Source organism: Catharus ustulatus, chromosome Z (assembly GCF_009819885.2).
Source record: "Catharus ustulatus isolate bCatUst1 chromosome Z, bCatUst1.pri.v2, whole genome shotgun sequence".
NCBI classification, from domain to species: Eukaryota; Metazoa; Chordata; class Aves; order Passeriformes; family Turdidae; genus Catharus; species Catharus ustulatus.
In genome coordinates, this window is record NC_046262.2 from 15237079 (window position 1) to 15263678 (window position 26600).

Sequence of the window (26600 nt, forward strand, 5' to 3'; positions counted from 1 at the left end):
TCAGTTAGCAATGTGTCAATAGAAACCCATGCTGCTATATGAGCTACATTTATCACCAGATGGCTGGAGGCAATGGGAGAAGTCTCTGCCCAAGCCTGTCTTAGCTCAAATTAGGGCTTACTACAGCAGGCCCACTTTCTGCACATTCTCAGTGCTACAAGACACCATGGAGCTACTGGTGCACCAGCTAGTACTGGCATGAACTGTCCAAAGAGTAATGTTGAAGACTATTTACCTCCGACAGTAAAACCAGGCCGGAATTTATAAAGGGTTAAATACTGTGTCTAGGAAAAGTTTATTTCATTTAAACAAAACTCTTGTTTCTTCCTTTAGAGAGATGATTGTTTTAGCTTGGTTTATTCTAGTGACAAAAGCAGTCAAGACCAACCAAGAAAAATACAGCTTCTGATGTTGGGATGCCATATACAGGATTGCTTGGTCACATACTCAAAAAGGCTTTGTGGAGATTTTCCAGCATGTAGCTCCCCCAAGCTGTGACATGTCAAAGATGCAAAAAAATATTTGCTAATTTATTTCATTGGTTAGGGTGATCTGCTCCTTATTCTTAGCCTTTCTGATGAGTTGGGTGTAGATGAATAGGACTTTTCTTATTTTCCAGGCCTGACAGAGCAGGCTCTTTCTTATCTCTTAGACTCTTATACAAGAACGCTGGAAGGATAAAACAATGGGAAAATCAGTGAGTCACAATCTATAATTTAAACATAATTCACCATGACTCATTCATGAGATGCTTTTGCAGTTTCATGTGACAAAACAATAACCATAAGCATAATCATCACTGCCTACTCAATCTTCTCTTTACAGCTATGCAACTCTGTGATTCAAATGATTTTGGAGAGTCTTAGCAGATATAAATCGTCACAAAACCATCAGAAGTAAGATAACTCAACTACTGAGAGCAGCTGTGTGGTCATACTTTTTTAAGGGTTCAGCTGGCACCAACAGCTCCAGTTGTTACGCAAGACCCCTTCCCACACCTTATGCAAGATGGTGGTGAGAGTAAGTGTTCTGTAATGGGCAGCCTAATCTAGACTACTCTCTCAAGACCTGACTCTACGCTTCCAGAAGATAACAGACTTCCTGTCACTCAGTATTGCTGACAGGGTTTTCACTCTTATCCCAGAGGCAGATGTGCCCTGGAATAAAGTCTGTGGGTCTGCCTGTTAATAGTTGTGGCTGAACTGAGGTCTGCAGAATAAATAACAGTCACACAGTTCCTTTAATGAGTGTTTCCTTTGTTATAAAGCCTTGATTTGGTGCTTCATGTTCTCTGTGTTTCTTGTATGACCTAGCTTAAAACAGAAAAAGGAAACTTAAAAAGCTGGATAAACAGGCATTCAGTACAGGGAGTGTTGGAAGGGATTAAAATAATTATATCAATATTTCCATGAAACTAAAGAAGCTACAGAAAATTACTGCATTGCAAGTTTTCAAGTAAAAAAGAATGTAGAAAAGAAATATCCAGCTTTCCAGAGGAATCCAAGGTAAAGCCTCCTGCAACACTGAAAAGTGGCTTTTTTGTTACTGGAAAGGGAAGACATAAAATTTTTCTCCTCACCTAACATAAATCCAAAATTCTAGACACCGGACAGAGCCTTCTCAATAGTTGTTAGCAGTGGTGTCCTTGTGAAGGAAATTTGCATACTGTGTCTTGGGTTAGCAATCTGATTTATTCAATCATTGACATCAATATATTGCAATATATTAAATGGCACACAATAAATCATGATTCTCAACATCTGTCACATTAAGAATTTCATCAATTATAGAAAGCAGCCTTCCCAGAAGGAGATTTTTCAATTGACACTTAATGATAAAATGAATCTAACTTTAAGGACAGATTTTTTTTGACAGGTTTTGTGTGACCTTACAAATTTCTGCAGAAGGTCTTTGGCAAGTTAACTTTGCACCTTAAACTAATCTTGTGCACCAAAAACAGAAAATGTGGCTCTCTACTTCTTCTGAATACAACGTGTTGCTAAATAATATAGTGAGGTCTGGGATTGGTGCCATTGGTTGAGGGCTTTGGTGATATTGCACCTTTCATAATTCATCTCAAAGCACAGTTTCTTTCAAAATAGGCTATAAACTTTTTAAGTGCAGTTAGTCTCATATTTGACTAGCATAACTCATTAGACTGTATTATTTTGTATTTATTGTTGTTTAAAACATTATTCAGCTAATTTTATAATCAGACATTAATAGAGAAAAATATGTTAAACAGATTAGTCTCAAAAATTTATTATTTAGACCCTAAAATTTATTCTAAACCTTAAACATAATGTGTCATCACAATATAAAATAAACCTAATTTTCAATCATTGACTGAAAAGGATCCTAGAAACTTGTATAATACTCCATACCCAACCCCAGCACTAAATAATTCTCTCTCAGTACCTGTGAAGCATGAATGGTATTTAAGAAATTATGGATATTCCACAATTTCCACAGACAGTCTGTGCCTGACGTCTGTCTTGAAAGAAGCATTTCTAATATCTGGCCCAAATATTTTTAACTAAAATCTATTATTAATTTTTGTCCTTCTGTGACCATGAACTGATTGCTTACTGTATTTAGATACATAAAAACATTCTAAAAGAGGCTTATGTAAGCTCTGAATAGCCCAGGATAGCTCATCTAAAGAAGGGAATAATCTTTGATGCACTATCAGCATTGGTCCCTGGTCACTCTTCCTACTTTTGTCCTGCTCTGTAAAGTTGATCCACACTTGAAAATTACAATGAAGATCTGACTGATGGTGGGTAAATCACATAGGTGTACTTGTGTATATTTCAGATATTGATTATGGTCTTTTCACTTGGGCAAATTTATTTTTATTAAGAAATTAAAAGAGAAGATGTTTAGTTGCTTTTCATTTGTATAATATACTTATTCTAATACACTTCTCCTGCTAAAAAAAGATAACATAAGTATGCAAGGTATAGTGCATTACATATTATTATCTATTATTTTAGAATTAATATATATGATATATTATACAATTTATATATATATATTATATTTTATATATTATTATATATCACTTTAATACACATGACCAGTGTAAAATAGTTGTTTTCAAATCTTTAATTTCAAATAAAAAATGTTAAAAATCCTTTTTTGTGTTCTTGTTGGGTTTTTGGTTTTGGTTTGGGTTTTTTTTACTTTTTTAAGAAAATTAAATTTATGATAAAATCTTGGCTGTGGATTTTTTTAATATTTTAGTTCTGAAAGGTTTTATGGAGATCATGCCACAAGAAATGCAAGCATAGGTTACATATTATCTCTGCAACTTAAGTCATCCTGTAACTGCTAGACATTTTGATCGTGAGAACTATATAAATTGTTTTTCCTTAAATCCTTCTTCATTTCCTCCAGTTTATTTGTGTTGCTTCCACCTCAGCAGTTTTGCAGTGTCAGATATCAAATCACTCTCCAGAGGAAACCCAAAGATTAGTCCTGGAAAAGATGATGTTCCTTAAGGAAAGAGAAAATAAGCACAAGGTTTTCTGAGGTGCACTAGGTTAATTGGTGTCTCTGAAAATTAGGCTGTAAGTGGATATTGTTTCAGTTAGAAAATAGATTGGGTTTATGAGGCAGTTCTTTTTATATGATTGAATTAACTCTAAGCTTCTTTATGAGCTATTTATATTGATGCACAAATCTTCTACTAGCAAAAAGAAAATACTTTCTGAGGATGTAATTAATTTGTTTTAATCTATTCTGTAGTTTAAATTGAAAGAGACCATATAAGCATCCCACTTGAATAGCTTGCTAAGACACCATCTGATTTGATTAATAGTCCTCTGGATCAAATGTTAGCTTTCCTCCTAAGTAAAATAAATTTAAATTGCTATCTTAATACAGAAAAACAAAATATATGTAGTCAGTTTCAAAATGACCCCTTAGGTGCAGCTTGCAGTAACATGAACGAAAGGTCCCAGCTGTTCTAAGTTCAACCATAAGGCAGTGCCTTAACAGTGCAATCAGTTTGTCCTAGATTCCTTCCAGCACAGTTCAGGATACTCTCTGACAAGCATACGTAATCCTCTGAGAAGCTCTGTGTTGTGAAGTCCTCTTTTAGATGAAATTTTAAACAGATTAGGATTTTTTTTTTTTTTAAGCTTTAACTCTCAGGATTTTACATGCATAAAACCAGAAATTATGCCAGAAAATATTAATATTCTGTGACTTCCACAAAGTTAGTTTGGCCTTGTTTTCATTTTATACAGCTGTAATATACACAGCTGTGTATGTTAGAGTTGTGTGTTACAGTTGTCAGCTTTTCCTGATGGAAAAAAAAGATCCTGAGGAAGTCACTTAAATGACTAAAAGAGTTAGAGTTTGCTAGTATGAAACTGTATGAAACTTTAGAATTTGTATATCACTCCTGTATTTTACAACAACTGTACGGAGGTGTCTTCTCTATTTAAGAGCAGTTGCCATTTCTTATGCTGATTGGACTTTGTAGGTTTTTTCTTCTCCAGCAATTAATGTTACTGTAACTTGGTGTTAGTCTTCATGTAGTCTTGATTAATTACCTTTCGTATTCCTGGAATATCACACCCTGTAGCAAAACTTTAGTTCATAGAATTTACTGGCTCCAGGAAGTACTAGTCCTCTTTCATTTCATTTAAAAATCTAATTACTCAGATACTGCCATTTGAAATTTCAAAGGTTGTTTTCTGTTTTCTGTTTTCTCCACTCTAGTCACCATCAATCATAACGGGAGTCATCACGGTGTTCATAGCACATTTCAGATTTGGAATATCTGGTAATGAGGTGAGGCTGCCCCAACTCACAGCAGAGCAGGACAATCCCCTCCCTTGCCTGCCTGGTGATGCTGTCCCTGATGCCCCCAGGACAGGCTTGGCCCTCCTGGCTGCCAGGGCACTGCTGGTGCCATGGACCAGAACTCCAGGGCCCTTTCCATGGCACTGCTCTCCAGCCTCTCATTGCCCAGTCTGTCTGTGCATCCAGGGCTGCCCCATCCCAGGTGCAGAATCTGACACCAGCCCTTGTTGAACTTCATAGGGTTGATGATTGGCCATCTCTCTAATCTGTCGAGGTCTCTGCAGGGCCTCCCTCCCTCTGAGGCAGTCAACAGCTCCTCCCAGGTTTGTATTGTCTGAACCTGCTCAGTGTCCCTTCCAGGCCTGCATCCAAGTAATTTACAAAGAAGCTGAAGGCCACAGGGCCTAAGATGGAGCCCTGTGGAACCCCACCAGTGGCAGGTCACCAGCTGGTGTCACCCCAGTCACTGTAACCCTTCAAGCCAGCTGCTCACTAACCACAGGATGTGTTTATCCAGCTGTGGGCTGGACATTCCCTCCACAAGGATACATTGAGAGATGATATCAAAAGCTTTACTGAATCCTCAAAGGATTACATCAACGGGATCCCCTAGATCGACTGGGTAGGTTACTTTGTCTTAAAAGGAAATCAGGTTTGATAATCAGGACTTTCATGAAGCTGTGCTGGTTGTGACCAAGGACATTGGTGTTTCAGATATTGTCTTTCAGATATTTTTCAATCGCCTCCACAATAATCTTCTCCACATTTACCAGGCACTGAAGTGAGACTGACAGCCTGTATTTCTGCAATCCTCTTTCTTGTCCCTCTTGAAATTCGGGACAACATTCACTAGTTTTCAGAGCTGGAACTACTCAGGATTCCCAAGACCAGTCAAAAATCATTGAGAGAGGTTTTGCAATGATATCAGCCAGTTCTTTGAGGATTCTCAGATTAATCCCATTGGGTCCATATATTAGTAGGGATCCAGCTGCAGCAGCTAATACTGCTCAGTTTCGGGGTTGATGGGAGTTGATCGTCCAGCTCAGGGCAGTGAGACCCCCTTGTTCTACCATCCATGCTGAAGACAAAGGCAAAGAATGTGTTAAACATCTCTGCCTTTCCATGTCACTGCTTGTGAGGTGATCATCCTTATACTCTAATGGGTTGATGTTATTTTTACAATAACTGTTGCCATTAATATATTTTTTAAATTTTTTTTTAATTCTCCCCCATATTTCTGGCCAGCTTCAGCTCCAGTTCATCTTTGGTCACACAAATTTTCTCCATACAGTGAAAAGCAGCATCTCTGTGTTTTTCTGATGTCACACAACCTTGTTCCCACCTGACATACATCTTCCATTTTTTGCCTCATTTCCAAGAGAAGAGTCCTGTTCTGGCCTTCTACCTCCACGACTTGATTTCCAGCATTTGGGAATTGTCTACTCCTGTGCCCTTAGGAGGTCATTTTAAAAAACTGACCAGCACTGATGCACCCCAGCACCTACAAAAAACATTTTCTCAGGAACTTTACCTATTAAATTCCTGAACAGCCTGAACTGAGAAGTCAGTTCTCCTCATGACCAGAGTTGAGGTTTTGCTGGCACATTTTGTCCTGTCAACAGAGGTTTTAAGCTTGATCACTTTGTGGTTACTGAGGCCAAGACAGACACCAATCTCCACTTCACTGATAAGATCCACTCAGTTGACAAGCAGTAGATAAGAGGGCATCTTTTCAAGTTGGCTCTTCTCTCCCTCATGCTTTCCAACAACAGCTCTTTGTATTAAAATACCATACTTCAGGGTAAAAAGACTGAAAACTTCAAAACCTGTTTTTTATATTAAATTTTTATATTTAATTGGGGAAGAAACTGGTTTATAATGCACTTCCACTCTCTCTCTGTGGTTTCCTGCACAGGTGAATGATAGTGAGTCTTATTTTCTCTTGTAACTTCAACTGCCAAAAATTTAAGCCGTATGTTTTCTCTTTTCTACTGCAGAGAGCTGTCCCAGAAATACAATAACTTGGAAATCGCTGTGATTAATGGATTAATCTTTTTTAATATATATATATAATTGTGTAAATCAGTTGCTGTAAAATTTAGAAATTTTGTACTGACTTTCCTTCCAGATCTTCATAATCATTGCAAAGAAACTTTTACGTAAGCAGTGATTTACGGGCTAAAAATGCTTTGATCTTTTCCAGAATGTGTAGTAACCTTCCTTTTCCATAACTGATTCAATCCATATTTGTGGTATTACAGCTTAAGCCAATGTAATTTACAGTGTTGCTAAACTTGTTTTATTTGCCCTGTACCAGACTGCAATGAAATGATGAAGTTGTTGCATAATATCTTTTTGACTAAAGAGAGAGCTATTTAATTCTGGATGTAGTCCATGTTCTTTTATATCAAGTAAAGAACCAAATATTTGTGAACATAGTAAGTAGGACAAAAACAACCAACAGAAACAACATCACAGAATCACAGAATCACAGAATTACAGAATCACAGAATCACAGAATCACAGAATGAACTAGTGAAACACCAATCTTAAAGAAATTAGGATTTTAGTCAAAAGTTAGAAGAAACTGGGCTTGAGATAGTTACCTGAAACTTAAATAATTGATTGCCTGTCAATTTATGTTTGCTCTGCTATTCTTGCAATGGGAAAGGATGAAACTAGTAGTTAAGTCCAAAGAACACAAACAATTGTAACCAGAAACTCATTCTTTGCAAAACTGGAGTTGCCCCAAAAGCCATTTGTATTGTCATTAATAGAAAGGTCAGGGCGAGAAAGACTCGTCTAACTTCTTCCTTTTAAGACCCCTCCCCACAAAAACGATGTCAGACTTAATTCAAGAAGCCAACCATGCATGCTTAATAACTATTCAAGCTAATTACCATAGGAAGTCGGGATGGGAGGGGCTGGTATTATGAATACATATGTGTTTGAACCTTTTGTCAATAAATAGACTCTGTGACCACCTGTAATTTCGCAGTGCATATTAGGGGGCTACCCCATGGTGCTGCCCAGCGCTGAATAAACATACCCTTTATAACTTTAAATTGTTAGAGAGTCTTTTGTCCGTCACAGTTGAGTATCGGATTAGACCAATACTCATATTTTGGTAAATCACTAGGTTGGAAAAGACCTTTGAGATCACTAAGTCCAACCTATGACCTAACACCTCTTTATTAACTAAACCATGGTACTGAGCCACATCCAATCTTTTATAAACACTTCCAGGGACGGTGACTCCATCACCACCCTGGGCAGACAATTCCTGTGTCCGCTCTTTCAGTGAAGAATTTTTTTCCTGGTTTCTGACCTAAACTTCCTCTGATGCAGCTTAATACTGAGTCCTCTGGTTTTATTAGTTGCTGTCTAGAGAATAGCCCAACCCCACCTGACTACAGCCACCTTTCAGGAAGTTGTAGAGAGTGATAAGGTCACCCCTGTGTCTCCTTTTCTCCAGGCTGAACAACCCCAGCTCCCTCAGCCATTCCTCACAGCGTTTGTGTTCCAAACCCCTCCCCAGACTTGCTCCCTCCTCTGGACCTGCTCAAGTGTCTCAAGGTCCTCCCTGAACTGAGGGGCCAGAACTGGACACAGCACTCAAGGTGTGGCCTCACCAGTGCCCAGTATGTGAACTGTCCCAGGTCTTAATAACAAGAAGACATTCCTAGTGGCAAAATAAGCTGTGGATGTTCAGCTATTCAAGAAGATAGATTGTCCAAAAACTTATTCTTATTCAATAGCGGAATGACACCTGAAATGAAAGCTGGAAGTTCTGGCGACTATCTCCTGCTTGTTAACAGCTGATAAACATGAAGCATCATAAAATGTTCAGAACTTAAAAAGAAGCTGAAGACATCAATTTCAGGGCTTTCTGGACAGCATAATTGTGTATCAGTAGTAAATGTAGCAGAAATAAAGATTTTGATATGAAGTCACTTTTTATTGTAACTCATCCATACAATCATCATCAAAAGTACTTTAGATGAAGAATAAAGACTAAATAGATGTTCATCAGGGGCTCTGTAGGTTTCTAACGTCTTTTGTACTTTAAGGCTTGTGACAATTTTGGACAACTATGATTTTTTTGTAATTCCCCTATTTTCCTATATGATAATAGGATGAATGTCTGTTGTTTCTTTTGTTCTAGAGAAAAGGTAAGTGATTACATGTCTTAGCATTTTCCTAGGTATGGGAATTTCCTTGCATTTCTGAGACCTTTCTATTAATCTGTCTCGTCTATTTGAATTTATTTAAGATGTTGGATGTTGGGTCTTGTTTTATATTTGGTTTGGTTTGTTTTTTGCTTTTTTTCTAAAATAAACTGATCCAGTTTTCTGTACCAGTTCACGATAATCTGAGCAAACCATCACCCTTATTTTGTGGGTAGGCAAACCCACAGCTTAATAAAATCAGTAATTACTTCTGAGAAGTTAATGTGTATGTGACAAGTTACTCACTGAAGAATTATAACACCAGACCCTGAATCTTTTGCTGTGAAGACCAAACTCTTAAAAAGCAGTAATGTCATGTGGCTGCTCTTGTAGCTGTCACTGCTAACAAAGCTCCCTTCACCAGCCTTCTGCAGCCTGTTATCTCTCTCGTTGGTGCTCACTGTTTGTGACTCTGCCCTATGTTTCTGAAGTGACATTTATGAATGGGTAACTATCACAGTAAACAAGTAGTTGATTATCTTTTTACTTGATACTTTTTCTGTGTATCGGGGAGTGCAGCTGGCTCATCCCTGACACCCTGTTGTGCTCAGATCTAGAGGATGATGGTGATGCAGTGGAACAAAGCCAAGGTGCCTGGAAATTTCATTGCTGTTAAACCCCAAATGAGTAAGAAGCTTTAACATCTGAACTAGGGAAAAATATCCAAAATAAGAAAGGACAGTAAAGATCTATTCAGCTATCTGTAGTATTCTATTACAAAGCAAAAAGGTGATAGGAATAAAGTACATGCTTCTTCATACCAACCAACTGGGGGAAAAAAAATCAGAAAAAATATTTTTCTTTCCCCCTCCTCAGAATGTTTTGATAACATTTAGCTCATCTGATTAGATGATATGAAATCAGTTGTGACTATTGGAGAGAGAAGGCTATGAAGAACTGGAGTAGCATAATGAAGTTAAGTGCCTGGGAGGCAGAATGACAGAAGAGACTGTCTTTTGTCAGTGCAAGCAAATGCACAATAAAAGGGATAATTGCAACTACAAACATACCTTGGGGGGATGGTCTAAATTAACTGTACCTTTCAGGAAAAAGCATCTGTGCATAAGTCCATGAAATTACTTGCCTAAAACATAGCTGTGCTCTAGGAAAACAAATAAGAAAATAAGGGTGGAAGAAGAAGAGATAATAAGGATTCCTGTAATTACCTTAACCCTTATGTAATGAGGATTAGAATGAAATATTAAATAAGTATATTACCTATAAAACTTTATTATTATCTTATATATCTGACACCGATTATCCAATTTAGAAAGAGAATATATATGTAGCATAGGAACAAGGCTGTTATTTAGGTTTAAATTTACATATATAATTTATGTGAATTAAGTAGAACCTTTTATAGCTGAACAATCATCATTTTTAAAATAGCTGTTTTGTACTGATTAAATAGTGCTTACTTATTTGCAGGAAGAAATGTGATTTCTGGGGAAATATAATGAGCTGAGGTGAGGGAAAAATAAAGGGGAATTACAGCAGAGGAAATTGTTCTAGTGTTACCCCTGTAGTGTTACCAGAGAAGCTGAGTGGATGAGAATGTGTGCAGCAGATCACCTTGAGTGGTATGCACAGGACAACCAGGGGATGCATGCAGCCAAAGGATGGGCTCTTTACTTGGTAAAAACTACCTGGATTGCTGGGCACAGGGAGTGGTAAGGATTGGAATTACAACCAGATGTAACTGGTTAAGTTACAGTCGAGTGGGAATAGTCATGAGTGGGGCTCCCGCTCATGTCTCAGGATTGGGGCCAGTCATGTCTAATGTCTTTATTGATCATCTGGATCAAGGGCACCCTCAGTCAGTTTGCAGGTGACACCAAGTAGGGCAGCAGTGTTGATCTGCTGGAGGGCAGAAGGCTCTGCAGAGGGATCTGGACAGGCTGGATCATGGGCAAGGCCAGTGGTGTGAGGTTCAACAAGGCCAAGTGCCAGGTCCTGCCCTTGGCTCACAACAACACCAGGCAGTGCCACAGGCTGGGACAGAGTGGCTGGGAAGGACCTGGGGGTGCTGGTGCCAGCAGCTGAACATGAGCCAGGGTGTGCCCAGGTGGCCAAGAAGGCCAATGGCATCCTGGCCTGGATCAGCAATAGTGCAGCCAGCAGGAGCAGGGCAGGGATTGTCCCCCTGTCCTGGGCACTGCTGAGGCCACACCTCGAGTGCTGTGTCCAGTTCTGGGCCCTCAGTGCAAGAAAGACACTGAGGGGCTGGAGTGAGTCCAGAGAAGGGCAACGGAGCTGGGGCAGGGTCTGGAGCACCAGTCCTGAGAGGAGCAGCTGAGGGAGCTGGGGGTGTTTATCCTGGAGAAAAGGGTGCTCAGGAAGAACTATATTGCTTTCTTCAAATACCAGGAAGGAGATTGTACTGAGGCTGGGATCAGTCTCTTTCAAAAGGAGATGCTCTCAAGTTATGCCAGGAGAGGTTTATGCTAGATATTAGGAACATTTTCTTCGTGCATAGGGCTGTCAGGCACTGAAACAGGCTACCCAGGGAAGTAGTACAGTCACTGTCCCTGTGGGTATTTAAAGACGTGTAGACGTGGTGCTTGAAGTCATGGTTTAGTGGTAGACTTGGCAGTTTTAAGCTTACAGTTTAACTTGATGATCCCAAAGGTATTTTCCAACCTAAATGCTCCTGTGATTCTATCATTTGAAGGAAAATTCTGCAGCTTCTTTACTTTTGACTGAGTGATGGAATCAACAGTGTTTCTAGTTTTAAAACCTAGAACTATTTCTAAATATATATTCTAAATGCAGATTCTAAAATAAAGCACACAACTGTCCACATCTGCTTTGCATAGTCTCTTGGACTTTTTATTTGCAAAATATTAACAGTAATTTCACGATTATAAGCCGCACCTGAATATAAGCTGCATGTCTGGCAAATTTTCTTTCTTCGTCCGTATATAAACCTCACCAGATTATTAACCACACTTTCGTTTGCAGCAAGGATCCATGTGCAACTTTCACAAAGCTGCCAGTTAGTAACAGAATCTCAGGATCGCGGGGTTTACTGGCTCAACTCGGGGCTGGGCAGGCTCCAGCTCGGCTCGGGGCTGCTGTGGGCTCGCACTTCCAGGTTGGCAAATTTCGAACTTCATCCATATATTGGCCGCACCTGATTATAAGCCGCACTTCCAGGTTCGGACCAAAATTTTAGTCAAAATAGTGTGGCTTATGACTGTGAAATTACTGTAATATGATAAATTAATGTTAAGTATCATATGATAAATTTAACTTTCTAAATTTAGTAACTAGCTGCTTTCATGTGTCATTTGCTCTTTAGAACTTGCAAGATTCACTTGAAGATTACTCTAGGTTTGATATCCTGCCACGAAAAGAATTTGTGACTGCTTTATATTTTTGAGATTTTACTTTGTTCAAAACAATTTTCAAAACAGTTAGGAAAATCTCTAAGATGATGTTTGAATTTTAACGAGTATTCTGGGAGCCATAACTGTCAGTGAAATCCAGTCTCTGAATATCAATTTCATTTTGATCCAGAATTACATCCTAAGACTGAAATTTATTCCGTAACTCTGAAGCAGTTATGTCAATGTGATCACCATGTGAACTAGGCACAATTTCAAATCAGTGCTATTCTTTTGTACTTTTTTTCTTGAGAGAGAGGCCTTTGTTAATCTTATATCATGCTGAAAAAAAATAATCTCCCTCTGAAACCCCATCTATCATAAAAGGAAAATAAAATATGAAGCTCTTGGGATATTGCCTCAATTTCTCTATTAGTGCATTCATAAAACAAATGCTGGGGCTCTGTCCTATGCTGAGCAAGTACCTAGATAACTTATGCAAATGCCTCGTGTCAATTCACGCTAAACATCTCATCTTGAAAGAGTTAACATAATCAGCTAACTGTCCCAATTTTTGTGATATTTTCATAATACTGAAATTAGCAATTTGCTGAAGACCTAGGGCTGTACAGTTCTGGCATTCTGTATACATTACAAGGTTTAGCATATCAGAGAGAAAGAGATGCTCTTAGTGGTAATAACATTGACTTTTTTTTTTCTCCACGCCATTTATGGAGTAAGTTGAACAAAAGTACATGATATTAAAAGAACCAATTATGTTGTTTCCAAGCCCTAAACTACAAACGTGACAACCACATTTGAATTCAACCTGCCTTAGATTTAGTGAACAAACAGAGAATTTGTGTAGATGTGACCTCCAATTTTAGGGTTTGAACCCTGATTGACTACTGCAGGCAATCCCTCAGCCTTTGGGATACAACTACAAGAAGTGTGTATGTACACCTTTGTAAGCTTCAGTTTATCTGTTTCAATTTTGTGTCAGCAAAATGAAACTATAAAAACATGGGAGAGGCAACCAATAAACCAGGACAAGCAATCATTCAGCTCAGAACTTTATCTCTGAAAGTGGACAGATGAGAATTGCAAGAGCAGAACGAAAGAACAAGGACATTTTTTACTGCTTTGTCTCCCAGCCCTGAAATAAAAATATTTCAAGAGGCTTAGTGTGTGTGTGTTTTATAGACTTCTCTTCTGCAGTTTCAGCATCCACGATGTTCTGCCACAACTAATTCCTCTACTTACCTACACTCTAAGAAAACAACTTTCTTATGCCTTTCAAATGGAAAAACTGAAAATTGGTAAAAATACTTTTACCCTGTCATGGATAGTAGCTTCTCTAATTGAAGGAATGAATCTCAAACTTGATTTGCAAGGACATGAAGGAAATGGGCAGAAAAGTGCAGCTGTTCCCTGCAGTGATGCTTTAGTCTTATTTCATCACTCATGTGGAAAGTTGATCTGCAGGAGAGCACAGAAAAAAGAAGATATAACTACACTTGTGGTTTATGATTGGATTGTGTGGAGGGCAGATTTCTTGCTCTGTTCTTACAATATATTAAAGGGGAAAAACATTGAAGAAGTCTTGTTTTTGTTAATCTCCAGGCTCCTTTGTTCTTAGGAAGAATCCTGTTAGCTTCCAATTGTGGATGAAAGTTTGAGCTCTACCATACGTGTGTTGCTGGAAGCCTTTAAAGGGCAATGGTTTCTGTTATCACATGCTAGATTTCAATGAGCTGCACCTCAGAGGTGCTCAGCCTGAGGCATGAAAGTGTTGTACATAACCTGCTGTGACTTGGCTGACCTGTTATGAGGAGCAAGGAAAAGACAGAATTCTGTGATATTTGAGGAACAGGAGAGCCCTTTTACTATAATGTAAACTTTTATTTCTCTGAAGCAGGTGACCCTCTTCGACGTCTCTAGCATGAATTTATTTAGTCTTATATTAAGAAAAAGGGCACAGAGTTTAAACTTGAGACTTGTATTAGGTTTAACAAAGATAAATGTAAAGATATATATTTACTGGTGATGGAATAGTCTTCAGCTGCAACCTGGGTGGGCACTGACTGCCTCAGCAAGGACTGTGCAGCCCTGGGGTCCTGAGGACAGTGAGATGCACAAGAGCCACCCTGAGGCTGGCAGCAGCAAGGGCCATCCCCATCTAGTGCTTCAGTAGCAGGGGCACAGTTAGCACATCAAAGGATGTGATGGTTCCCCCTCCACCTGGTGCTCCCTGGAAGACCACAGGAAAATTGTGTCCAGCATTGGTCCCCTCCAGCTGTAGGGACACAACTGGAGAGAGTTCAGTGGTGGAACATGGCTGCAGTCCTACAGGTAGTGACAGAGAAGATGGAGATGCTCTCTTCACAGGAGTACAGGATGAGAAGACAAGAGCCAGCAGGCATAGGTTGCTTCAGTATTATTCTGTCCCTATACAAGACCTTTTTTTCCCTGTGAGAACAACTAAACATTGAAGTAGACCCCACTAAGTGGAATTGGTGGGTTCAGGCAATGTGAGAGGTAACCATGCAACAAAATGTTTAGGTTTGATTTGGTTCCTGGTTTTGCAGCAAGCAAAGGGAGAAACTGAAATGAGGCATGAAAGTCATAAGGAGTTGCTTAAGCAAATCTGTGCTCTGCTCTTTAAAGCGGTCCCCTGAGATTTTCTTTATGAAGGAAAGATCTCAGACTTAGGACTTTTTATACCAGTTCATATAAAGGGGCAGTACAAAAAGCTATGCACAATGTTAAGCATTCACTACTACAGATTGATATTATATTTCTGGCTAAGTTACTTAATGTACAGTTAAAAATGCAGGGTTTTTTGTTTGTTTGTTCGTTTGCAGGGGGTTTGGATTGTTTTTTGAGGGAGTTTTGTTGGTTTTTGGTGGTATTTTGTTGTTCTTGGTTTTGGTGGGGGTTGTTCTGTTTTGTTTTGTTTTGTTTTTTGGTTGTGGTGGTTTTGGTTTTATTTTTGTATTTGTTTGTTTAATTTGGTTTTGTTTCTGACTTTTAATACTCCACTTCTTGTAGCTTCTACTCCTTTATTTAATTCTCTTTATCAGCACATCCTCAGGTGGACTATAAATGGCTATATTAGTGCTTGCCTTGATTATTTATCTATTTTTTAATTGCCTGAGCTATATATTTGTTTGGCTAAAATAGGTATGAACTTTGCATTTATTTAATTTTAGTGCATTTATGTACTCTCTCCTGTACCTAGGGACAAGTTCAGATTTTTTTATAGAGATTCAATTTTTTAAAAAGTTGATATAATTCTCCTTCCCTGTGTGACATTGACTCACATTCAGTTCACGTGAATAGTAATAAATTGCCAGCTGTGAAATAAGCACATACTTCCAATGAGAACATTTTTAATGTAAAATTTAGCACCACTACTTGACTCAGCAGACTGAGGTTTGAATGTGAGTTACAGTGAATTTACATTTCCATCACTGAGTTTGTCCCCTGGTACCAAGGTTGCATTACTGTTTTATTGGCAGCATGATTTCAGACTCTTGGAGTATTAATAACACTGGAACTCACTTCAATGTATTTTTAGATAAAAATTCACTGCTAAAAGGCCTCATGACTTTGGACCTGTCACCTGTAAAATGTTTGCTGGATTATTGCTGTGGTACAGTGAAGTGTTACAGTTGAGCAAGTGAAAAAATGTCATAATCAAGAAATCAGACACTGGTAAGAGGCCTTCTCCACACTGCAGATTATCTGCAGAGCCTTTCAGTTACACCACCTGAAAAAGTGCTGAAAATGGTCTGGCCGGCAGCATGAGATGTCTTAATTGTGAAGTAGTGTACCCACATGTGGGCCATGTATTCCCCAATTTAGTAAATTCACCACCTCCTTTGATGTTCCCAAACAAAAACTCTCACTATTGTTATCCTCACCCTTGAACAGTTGTTGAACAATTTAGCCTATTTGTTTTGGTTTCTCCTTTTTCCATGCAAATAGCTATCAGTTTGATGTTTGGGGAGAGAGTGTGGGTCTAACCATCAGAGCAAAAGCACCTACAACACTCTGATGTGTATGGAGTAGGAATTGAGTCTAAATCTGTGCTCTTTGAAGGGTACACAGCTTTTGTGTTTGGAAGCATGAGTCTACAGGGTAGATATAACCTGTTCCATCCAGGGGGAACTGGGTACTGCCAGCAAGGACAACAAACATCATGGCAGGGTACATTAATCTACCCCTGGTTCTTTCTCTAGATGCAATTTTACACCTGGAGAAATAATTCCTTTTGATCAAGGTGCATGACATATCTTATTTTCCCAGTCAGAGCTCTACCTGTGTTTCTGGAAGATTAGGCTGAGTTCTCTGGTATCCCGACAGGATACTATTTGCTCCCTGTTTTTGGTTAAGCATTCTTTCCAATATAAAATCCTTATACTTCTCAGGCTGCCTCCATGAGTTACATTTAAACTCCTCTGACACACAACCTTGTCAAGTAGCCAGAGTCCTGTCTCCAAGAATGCTCTATATATCCAATGTTTTCTGAACACTTTCTTGAGCTGTTCCCTTTTTGGGCCTAATGACATTTAAAACTGCATGTGTTTTTGCTCATTTCCTTTGCCTCGTCTCCTCAGATGAGACTGATCCTTCTGTTTTAGTTTGTTGACAAATGTAAAAATTCATTACCTGGGCTCCTGATTATGTTTTTTTTTTTTTACTTCCAATGCCCAAATTACTTGTCCTGTTCTGTTTTGAATTATCTTAAGGCTTTTTAATATCTACCATGGCTATGACTATTAATTTATATTCTTTAAGAGTGTTGATAGTATTATTAGGTACTCCTAATAATCACTCCATTAGCTGTATCTGGGGCAAGACCAAAAAGCTGAAATCTTTTCAAGTTGGGTTGCAAGTCTCTCTAAGAGAAGCAAACTGGAGTATTCCTCTTCCTTGCCCTATAGCTATCATCCCAAAGGTTTTAAGTAGTGTTATCTTCTATTTTTAGGTATTGTCTCTTGATTATAAAAGAGAACAATTGTGGATTACTGCCACTTTGGATGACATGCTTTAGAAAATGCTGTGATATATTAAAGCTTGTTAGCCTTCTTTAGGGCTGATTTATCTAAATACCCAGTTGCAAATGTCACATTAGTTTGTGGAACAATTCAGGGCTTCAAAATAAATTTTTCAGTTTTTGAGTTCTTTGGCTTTCCTAAAATAAGGTGTGAAAATATAAAATGTAGATCAAATATCACTCCCGTATTAAGTGAAAACTCAAGTTGTTTTTTTTTTTTTATTTCTCCTCTCTCTTTACTATGCTTAGAGAGTTCTACCAAACAGAGGGACATATATTGAGAGACGAAATATACAGGAGATCAACTTAGTTCTGAATCAAGTCCTTCTGACTTGACTATTAGAATTACCAAGATTTCCTGCTGTGTTAGAATTAGTTTAATGCGAAATGTTATCTCAGCATATTAGGTTGCAACAAACTGAATCTATGCCTTTACTAAAAGAAGGGCCCTAATTCTACTGCTGGAAGTCTTGGCAGTACCCGTGGGAATTGTTTCAAGAAGCAAACTTCAGGGATTTCTGGTTCTGTTGATGCTCCTTGCTTTTTGTGTAAAACCTCTTGGACAGCCTTTGTGACTTGCTGACAAACCTCTCCTAATTCTGCCATGTAACTCCTAACTGGAGCTGGGCAGGAATCATTCTCCCCCACTTCTCTTACTGCAAATACTAAACACTAGATGTGGAAATGGATTCTAGGCTTCTTAGCAGCAGAGATAAGAACAAGTCCTCTCCCCTGCTCTTGCCATCCCAAGGAACTGGGGTGGAATATGGAGGGATGAGAGGATGAGAGCTCTTGGCTCACAGTTTGTTGCTCTACTCACAGTTTTCCTGGGAGTAGTGACTGTCAAGAGGAAAAGTTACTTGTCTCATTAGTACAGCGGGAGCAGTTTGCAGCAAGTCTGCTTGCCAGTTTTCTCACGTAGTTGCTGGAGCTGTTACCGTTTTGCTGCTGATTGTGACACAGACAGTCACCTTGCTCGTGCTCCAGGCTGGCTTAGAGAGAAGCAGACATGATTTTTTTATAGTCACTTTGTTAGGACATCCCACGAGTTGTTTGTGTCAACAGCAGCCCCAATTAGCCATGTTTTCTATGGCTGCTGCCCTGCAGGCTGGAGTAGCAGGTGACTTCACAGATCTGATACAGCTGCATCCCTGGACTACCTCCAGCTTTCTTCCACAGAACTGAACTTATTCCCATATGGCTTGGATTTTCAGTTTTTAAAACAGTAGGTGTATATGAGTTTAATAAAACTCACCTTCTGTATCTAGATAATACTTTATCTTCTTTCCAGAAGGCAGTCTACAACTAAAATATTAAATCTCACACGGAATATATTTTGGGCAGCATCACTCTGTGCCTGTCCTCTTTCTTATTTTTTTATAAATGTTTCTTGCTGTCAGACATGAAATATTGAGCTAGATGGACCTTCATTGTGACCTTGCATCGCTGTACGAAATGTTAGTGAATTGAAAAAGGAACATGAGGTTTGATTATCATCCATAAAACACTGAACTCATTAAAAAATTGGTGGAATATACAGTAATTTCACGACTATAAGGCGCACCCTTTTGACTAAAATTTTCCCCAGAACCCGGAAGTGCGCCTTATAGTCCGGTGCGCCTTATCTGATGGACAAAGTTAAAAAAATTTGCCTACCCGGAAGTGAGTGCTGCGAGCCACGGGGGAAGCCGGCAGGGCCATGCTGCCAGGTGGAGGCGGGGCGGAGCAGCGGCGGGCACGCCCCGGCCCTGTGGAGGCAGAGCCGCCCCTCCAGAGGCACGCCTGGGCCCTGTGCAGGCAGAGCCGCCCCTACACAGGCACCCCCTGGCCCCGTGGAGGCAGAGCCGCCCCTACACAGGCACCTCCCGGCCCCATGCAGGTGGTACGGCCCCTACACAGGCACACCCCAGCCCCGTGGAGGCGGAGCCGCCCCTCCAGAGGCACACCCTGGCCCCGTGGAGGCGGAGCCGCCCCTACACAGGCACGCCCAGGCCCCGTGCAGGCGGCACGGCCCCTCTAGAGGCACCCTCCGGCCCCGTAGAGACGGCACAGAGGGGTGGCGGCCATGCTTCGGCCCTGCTGGATACAGGCGGGCCTGGGGGCCCGTGGCACCGCCCCTGCCAGGTACAGACGGGCCCGGGGGCCAATGGCTGCCGGGTTGAGGTGGAGCCTCGGCCAGCAACCGCGCGGAGGGAGCTGGGGGCGGAGCCTCGCTGCAAAAAAAAAAGTGCGCCCTATAGTCCGGTGCGCCTTATCTGATCTACAAAGTTGCAAATTTTGCCAACTTCCAGGGGGTGCGCCTTATAGTCCGGTGCACCTTATGGTCGTGAAATTACTGTAATTGATATTCTAAATACTTTTATGGGCATGCAGTCAGATTAAATATTCTAGTTAAATCTCAGTTTCCACACATGGAAAATTATGGTGGAAAGTAATAGTTATGGAAGCTGTACTTTTTCTTTATTAAACCAAAGACAACTGCAATGTTGACATTGATTGCAGCATCCTATTAAAGGCACCATCTAAATTATAATCTGGTTTAGAGAGTTCATTCCTTTCAAAGTATAGAAATCTTTAAAAATATTTTTAAAATCTTGAACACTCATTTCTTGTTCTGTAGATTTTTATAAAATACTAGAATGTAACCGGAAGAGAAAGGACAGATTAAGGTTAAATAAACATAAGGCAAAATTGAGTTGTAAAACATTTAATTCTTAACAGTGTAGAAATATTTTCTACCTGAATTCCAGATTTTGCACATTTAGATGCCATTCACAGTTGCATCTATATTACACCATATAGATTATATGTTAATCTTCCTGCACTCTAAGTAATTTTTTAAAGAATATACTATTCTTTAATATAAAATTGCTCCTAATATAGAATTAATAATAGAATAATTCTATTAATATAGAATATGGCTTCTAAAGGGCATAGTTCATATGATAGTTAATAAATAAAGGTTTAGTCACTACTTATTTGGGTACATTTTAAACTGCTCATAAATGCAATGCTGCTCTGGTATGTAGGCTTTAAATTATTGAGCCTAACAGAGGCAGGTTCAAGAAGTATTTTTCAATTTCTTGACTTCTTGCAGGAGCTGTCATATTTCAAATACTATCAGTTTTCTTATACTTACTTGGTGTCTCCATTAAATGACAGAAATGTCAAAAAATCTTTAATTCCACTATGAAATATAATCATCTGGACTTGTCTGATGTCTCACACCACCACAACAGCCAGATACATGGTCACTGCTGTTAGGAAATAGATGAAGTGTTAATAGCTGTAGGTAGAGCCTACAGTTCACTAAGTAGGTGGAAGTAGTTAAAAAACAACAACATTTAGCCATGTAATTTTCCTACTTTAGTAAGTAATGTTTTTAAATCGACTTTATGGATGCTAATATTAAAGCAACCACAGCCATTCTTTGCACAGTAGAATTAAAGATTTTTAAGCACAAAACTGTGTATCACATATCTCCCTCCACTTTTTCCATGTAGCTGAACAAGTCTGTGAGTTTTTGGAATACTTTTCCATACTTATGCTTAACTAGTATAAATAGTTTTAATATACCCCTCAAAGGATGTTGTGAAGTTACATGAAACTGATAAGAAGCCCTAACTCCTTTTTTATGTCCATCACTAAGCAACCTGCTGTCTTTTGTCATAATCTAGTCAAGACCTCTTTTCTACAGTATCCAAATACAATTATGTGGGAATACAGTCTCATTCTAACATGCTGGAGGTACTTGAAAGGAAGGATGGTAGCTACTGAAAAAGCAACACCATATTTTGTATCTAAGTATTGTTCCCATTTCATTTTTTTTTACTGCATGGAAATAAACAGGATTTCAGCTAGAAGGTGTACATGGTCTACACAACAAGTGGAAAATACTTAGTCATGTAGCACAACGTACTCTCTGCAGTGAAAGTGCAACTTTTCTTGTTTTTGAAATTTTTTTTTAAGATATCAATACCTCATTCCCCATTTCTGGTAAATCTTAATTTCTATCTGCCACTGAATAGCAAATATACATGCTTTCATGAAAAAACAGTCATACCTCTTCCTTGCAGCATTCAGAACATTCACTTTTGTCCCTTAATTTGGTGCTCATGTGCTTTCTCTAGCTTTGTAGCTGGGAACAAAGTATCTTGGCAATAACAGACAGTGGTGAATGGAAATACAGAATGTATTTCACTGAATCATTTGTTCATTAGTTACAGTTTGGATACAGTTATCTTGATTCCAGCATATCTCTTGGGGATCCAGATTTTGATTTACATATTTTTCACAAAATTCTCCCGAGTCCCTGTTAAAAACAAGATAAAGTAGTCTGTAAAAGACATCTACATTCAAACTTATATGACAGACTTTTTTAGATGGTTACTGGGAATGCTTACCTTCTGTTTCTCCATAGCATACACAGGCTGAATTAATTTTCCCATATCAAAAGAAAGACGAGATTCATTGATCATGCTTCCTGATGTTAGGGAAATCCCCAGGAGACAAGTTACTTCTCAGCCAAAACACAGGACTCTCCTACAGACAGTATTTCAACTTCTGAAGTTAAGCTTTATTCACATCTTCAATGTATCATCAATAAAACATTGCTTAGTAACTTTAAGGGAAAAAAAAGAAAATGAAAAAACACCAATACTACAGTAATTTCACGATTACAAGCCGCATTGACTATAAGCCGCACCTCCGGGTGTCGGCAACATTTTGTTCTTTGCTCATACACAAGCCACACTCAATTGTAAGGTGCTCTGTTGTTCACAGCAAGGACCCGCGTGCAACAGAGTTGCCAAATAGTAACAGAATCGTAGGATCGGGGTGGGGGGTTTACTGGCTTGGCTCGGGCCATGTGGGCTTGGCCTGCTCAAGGCTGCCAACCGGGCCAGGTGGCCCAGCTTGGTGCTGCCGCTTGGTGGGGGCCACTCGCCACCGCTGGGTTCGCTCTCCCCGGCCCGGCGCTATCCTGCGGTGGCAGGGGCGCACGGAGCCCGCTGGCACCCGCAGCAGCAGGAGGGGAAGGAGCCCTCCCGTTCCCACGGCAGGCAAGGACGGGAGCCCCCCGCCTTCCCCCCGGGCCCCGGGGCCAGGAGGAGGGAGCCCCCCGCCTCTCCCCCAGACTGCGCTGCCTGAAGGAGGGAGGGAGGGAGTCCCCCACCTTCCGCACACCCCCACCTCCCCCCAACCCAGGGCTGCCAGCTCTGAGTCAGCCCCACCCACCGTGCAACAGAATAACCAATTTGTAACAATCGCGTAAAGCCAGGTTTTACTGGCAGTTGCTCGGCTTGGCGCCCTGGCTGGCACTTCCGGCATTGGAAATGTCAGAAAATTATTCACATATTAGCCACTCCTGAGTGTAAGCCACCTTTCCGGGGTGGGAACAAAATTTTAGTCAAAATGGTGCAGCTTGTAATCATGAAATTACTCTATATGGTTGCCCAAAACAGCTGATTCCCCCATCTGCCACAGATAGGCTGGAATAGAAATGTGTGAATCCTGCCAGCTCAGTTTTGATTTGCACTGCAGCTCCTGTAGTAACTAAACAACTCACAAATTAGGAAACCATTAAGCACGTGGAAAAATGTAATGGTCGTAATTTCTCCACTTCAGCCAAATGATACAAATACCTTAGTTTTCCTTCCCTTATTTTGGGGTGAATCAAATAATCAAATATATATTTTTTTTTTTTTTTTGCTCGTTTCGTCCATCAGTTCTGTCTCCTACTGTTGTAAAATAGCAAATTCAAAAAGAAGACATTCATCTTTCAAATGGCTCTGAGATTAGTGGGGTTTTTTTCCAATTTTTTCAATTATATGTTATAGTGTTTCAAGTTAATTTTTGATTTTTATTTGATTTTTGATATTGTATCTCTTGCTATATCACAAACAATTTTTTAGGCTGAAACAGTACTGCAGCAACTAATGTTGCTGATGGAGATCATCGTCAGGCAATGGTTTGCTATGGTTTCAGACCATCTTCAGAAGAACTTTGAAAACTTCAAAGGAACTTGTAAAAAATATTCTATGTCCTCTTATATAAGGAAACAGTATTATGAGTCACTGAAGTGCTATCATAAATGATGATAATATACATTACTATGTTTGGTAGTAATGTTAGTGCACAAAACAGACACAGAGATAGAGATAATTATCACATTTGTGGTTCCATGAAGACTCTGTGGGGTGTGAACAGCCGGGGTTACCAGCTGGGGTTATCCAGCTCCCCGTTTTGGCTAATGTTTGCTTTGCTGTTACTTGCCTTTCTGTGCTCTTGGTTGGCGCATAATAAATCAGATTTCTGGGATGAAGGTGTGCAGTACCTTTAAATTCTCAATGCCTCTTTAGACACACAATTGCAAATTGTTCCTGAAGGCACAAAATGCACTGGAGAGCAAGCTTTGATCCTGCCAACTCTCAGGACTTTCTCTAATGCATTAAATTAGTCAACTGTTCCTTCAAGTAGTTTATCAGAGATTCACTGAACCATTTTGTTTGGAAAAGACCTTTAAGATCATGAACCCCAGTTCTTAATTTAAGACTGTCAAGCCCAGTACTAAACAACATCCATTATGCCATATTTTCTTGCCATATTTACATTTAAATACCACCAGGAATGGTGACTCAATCACTTCCCTACAAAATTTTGGAATATGTGATTCAGCATGAAAGAGCACGTGAAGATGACTTTTTAAAGGGGGATGTGCATGTTTAATGTTCTGGAATTAATCTTCTTCAACAAAGCTTCCAATCATCAACAACTTTTCTTCAGAATTTCCATGAGATCCTTGCTTCTCCTCCATATAAATGAATAGCAGGAGAAGACTACATGGTTTTAGGAAAGGATCTGATGAATATAGAATGCCTTAATTAAATCACAGCTTGTAAAACACATTTTATGAAGACAATAATTTAAATCTTGAACAAGTCCATGTGCATCCACAAATAAAATGGTTACTAATAGATAACTACATACTTAGAATATTTAAGTGATTGCTTCTTAGTCTGTGACTTTAAGTAGTACACATTTGTCAGAACTGCTTCAGGTTTCATTAACACCTTGGCAAAAATGGCTGAGAGATCATAGCACCTCATATCTTTATTTGTAATATATTATCCTTATGTATTAGGCTGACTCAAAGGCTAATCCATTTATTTGTAATTCCATTCTATTACTGTAAAGCAGCTCCAGCTCATCTGAACATACTAAACTCATGGTAGCCTTGCATTTACAGCTCTGTATGAGATAAAATGCATAGATACATAAACTGCTTGATACATAAACTCTTCATACCAGAAATTTCACATAGCACTAAGTTATGGTATCTCAAAGATGTAAAAATTGTTGAACACAAAGTATATTCAGGTAAATCAATGCCATGGACGTGCTTTTTTATCATACTTTTATTATATCATAATACCTACTTCATGCATTCATCATAATGAAATTGATGTAAAAGCTCAAATTCTCTTCAATACTGTCTGACTATTCCCATTGCTGTTACTGCAACTGCCCTGTGTGCCAAGCACTTCACCTGGGCAGTGCTCCAGAACAACCTGGAGTGTATCCTGCCCTGCACAGTGTCTGCTCTGTATGTATTTTGCTGAACTTGTTCCTCAGAAGAACATACGGGTTTATGGTGGTTGTCACCAAATGAAAACAGCTTAAGAGAACAGAGAAGTAATAGGTAGTAATGGGCACCTCATTCAAATTACCATACAAAGTCATATCTAAAAATAAAATATTGCTAAAAATTATGTGAAAAGTCCACTTTTTAGTACAGGTAGAAGTGCAGTAAGACTTTAAACTCCATCTTATCTAATGTAGTCTCGGTTTTGGGCAGCATTTTTTTGGGGATAGGGGGAAGACAGCCATGTGTAATCGGGACTTGTATAGAAGTTCAAAAGACAGGCTATAACTCCACATTAGAAGTCACATTATGACAAAAGGCCAGCCTGTGGGGTATCTTTATCTTCTGAATGACAAACTCAATTAATAGGTAAAACTTGTCAGATGACAGTTGCAACCAAGTGGTAGTTTGAGCCCTTCACTAATGACAGAGGGACTTGTGCTAACTAAGGGTGAGCTGTCACTGATCTTTGTCTGAATGACTGAGAAGAAAGTTTACTCCCAGTTCCTTATCCTGTCAACTGGGGTATCATTCCTCATGTCTAAAGTAGTATTTAACATCTTCGTTTCCACACTAGGCTTCAGAAGGTGTGCTGATTGATCTTAATTACCGTGAGTCCTTTCCCTATGATGTGCTGAAATGATAATACCCTGTTTCAATACACTATGTGATCTGGTAACACACAATCATCTTACCTGAAGTGTCTATGCCCCTAGAATTCTTCAGATGGGACAAAGAGCTGCCCTTCCTCTGAACACTGAGGCTCAGATTTCACAGAAAAAATATCCTGGCTTGTTAAAATTTCTTTTTCATCTGTATGTAAATGCTTTATTTTCAGAACCTGAAAATATATGGAATTGTTCAAAGCTATTGATAGGGAGAATGACTGGATGATTTAATTGGTCTCTTCTATGTCTAATTCTTAAGATGTCTTCTTCTTCTTCCTCTTCTTCTTCTTCTTCTTCTTCTTCTTCTTCTTCTTCTTCTTCTTCTTCTTCAGACTTCTGAATAGCAGAAGAAAATATAAATTAGGAAGTACAAAAAACAGTATTTTTCACTCTTGTCTTTTGTTAGTTTTATAATTTTCAGTCAAGGCCATAAAAATGTCTTAATTATAACTAAAGATAGATGTTTTAATCAAGACGGGCAGAGTGAACATGGAAAAAAGACTGAATTTATCCTTGAGTCTTTTTTCCCACTTCTTCTTTTCTCTACTGGATTTTATTTTCACTCTAACTTGCAGACATTTTAAAGTACAGTAAAGTTTTTCAATATTAAAACCATGCAAAAATATTGTTTGTTTTTTTCTAACTCTGAGACACAAGTTCAGGAAGGAATGTAATTATTATTCAGTTTTTAGATGTAGGAATAATTTTCTTGCTCTTAAGGGGATTGCTGACAAGTTTAAGAAGTAGAACAGCTTCCTAAGTAATTCATTTTTTAGTAAACTGTCATTATCTGTCTGATGTAGTCATCTACTTTTCAGATTTTTGGAGCATATTTCTTGTCTAATTTATCCCAATGAA